The sequence below is a fragment of the Eriocheir sinensis genome, chromosome 20 (assembly GCF_024679095.1).
Source record: "Eriocheir sinensis breed Jianghai 21 chromosome 20, ASM2467909v1, whole genome shotgun sequence".
Lineage (NCBI taxonomy): Eukaryota > Metazoa > Arthropoda > Malacostraca > Decapoda > Varunidae > Eriocheir > Eriocheir sinensis.
In genome coordinates, this window is record NC_066528.1 from 2,440,177 (window position 1) to 2,442,676 (window position 2,500).

Consider the following 2,500-nt stretch of genomic DNA (forward strand, 5'->3'; position numbering starts at 1 on the left):
TGTATCATGTCTCCCCGCAGGCGTCTCTTTTCCAACGTGAAGAGGTTGAGTCGCTCGAGTCGCTCTTCATAGGGCTTCGTCCTCAGTGATGGTATCATCTTCGTGGCGCGGCGCTGTACTCTCTCAAGTAATTCAATGTCTTTCCTGTAATTAGGAGACCAGAATTGCACGGCGTATTCCAGGTGGGGCCTTACCAGCGAATTGTACAAGGATAACATAACTCCCGGCGTCTTGTATTCGAAGTTCCTCGATATGAACCCAAGCATTGTATTGGCTTTCTTACAGGCGGACTTGCAGTGTTTTATTTGTTTCAAGTCACTGCTGATGGTGACCCCGAGGTCTCTTTCCTCTTGCACAACATGTAGTGGTTCGCCACCCATGTGGTATGTGTGGTTGCTGTTTCTGGATCCGATATGCATTACTTTACATTTGGCAGTGTTGAAGGACATCTGCCATTTTTCTGACCACCGAGTGATCTGGTCCAGGTCTCTCTGGATAATTTCGCAGTCTGCCGTTGTGAGGGCCTTCCCACCCACCTTTGTGTCGTCGGCAAATTTTGAAAGATTGGATTTCAATCCTAGTTCTAGGTCGTTGATATATATGATGAAGAAGAAGTAGAGGAGGAAGAGGAGGATTAAAAGAACAAGAAAGAGTAGTCGTTTGAATCTACAGAACTTAAGTTGACAAGGCTGCACGTAATGAAAGAAAGAAAAGAAAAATGCTGTGTCGGTACGTAGAGGAAGAAGAAGAGGAGGAGGAGGAGGAGGAGGAGGAGGAGGAGGAGGAGGAGGATTAAAAGAACCAGAAAGAGTAGCCGTTTGGTTTTACAGATCTTAAATTGACAAGGCTGCACATACAAACTACACACAATTAATCCATTCATCCACCCATCACAGGCTCAAGGGCTAATATGACGGAGATGAGCACCGAGGCCACGCTCAGCTATAGTGTATGCTCCCAAATTTACCTAACCACCCTATACATAAAAATTTCCCTGGCTCTTTTCTTGTCCAATCTGAGTTCATCTAGTCATTAAGTATTGCTGCGGATTCTAACTTCCTTTTTGAAAGACTAACGCGCTTGCTGTAAATAAATAATGAATATCTTGCACGCTCGCCAGCTATTCCGCGTGTCCCCACCTTTGCCTTGCCACCCTATTCATAAACACCTCCCTGCCTAGCCTTCCCTCTCTCTCCTTTTTCCTCCATTTCTTTCCTTCCTCCCACAAAAACTAATACATAATAACCTTACATACCTCCCATCCCTCCTCCTCCCCTTCTCTCTCTCTCTCTCTCTCTCTCTCTCTCTCTCTCTCTCTCTCTCTCTCTCTCTCTCTCTCTCTCTCTCTCTCTCTCTCTCTCTCTCTCTCTCTCTCTCTCTCTCTCTCTCTCTCTCTCTCTCTCTCTCTCTCTCTCTCTCTCTCTCTCTCTCTCTCTCTCTCTCTCTCTCTCTCTCTCTCTCTCTCTCTCTCTCTCAGTCGCTCCCGTCACCCCCCCTCAGCGTTGTCATCATCAGCCGGTCGCCGAGGGAAGCTACAGTGATGAGATTCCCGTCCTCGTCAAACCCGTACTCGTCTGCTTCACTATCGTAATCATCAGCCTGTTTCCCCTCCCACCCTGAGTTCATATAGTTACTGAACATTGCTGCGGATTCTACCTTTCTTTTTTGATAGGATTAACGTGCTTGCTGTTAACCTGGTCCTCCCGAAATTGACCTCTTTTGGTCACTCACCTGTTGATCCTTACTTTGGGGGAGGCTTATTTCCTCTCCCACCCTGAGTTCATATAGTTACCGAACATTGCTGAGGATTCTAACCTCTTTTTTTGATAGGATTAACGTGCTTGCTGTTAACCCGGTCCTTCCGAAATTGACCTCTCTTAGACACTTACCTATTGTCTCTTATTTTCTCATACAGGGGCAGTGATTAGAGGGCTTTTTTCTCATATATTTTTGCCCTGGAGCTGTTTCCTTTACTATATAGAATAACAAAATAACTAAATAAATATCTCGCATGGTTGCCTGGCTCTACCAACCGAGGTGTATTCGCGTAATGGTGTTCACAGGTAACATAACAGGTGTCGCCGCTGACGGGCCGGCGCGCATGACTCAATTTGCCGCGGACAGCCCGTGATCGGAGTGCCGGGGTGACGCGTCCACGAGTTGTTTATTTACATCGATTTTTCATTCCTCCTGTTTGTCAGTTCGGATTTGTTGGGTAATTTACAAGGCATCATCGTCATCATCATTAGCCATCCTCCTCCTCCTCCTCCTCCTCCTCCTCCTCCTCCTCCTCCTCCTCCTTTTCTTTCTCCTCTTTCTCCCCATCATCATCATCTATCCTGTTTTTTATATATGCAAATTTATATGTATGAATTTTTGGGAGAGAGAGAGAGAGAGAGAGAGAGAGAGAGAGAGAGAGAGAGAGAGAGAGAGAGAGAGAGAAGACAAAAAAAAATGCATTAACAACAACAACAGCAACATCTCTCTCTCTCTCTCTCTC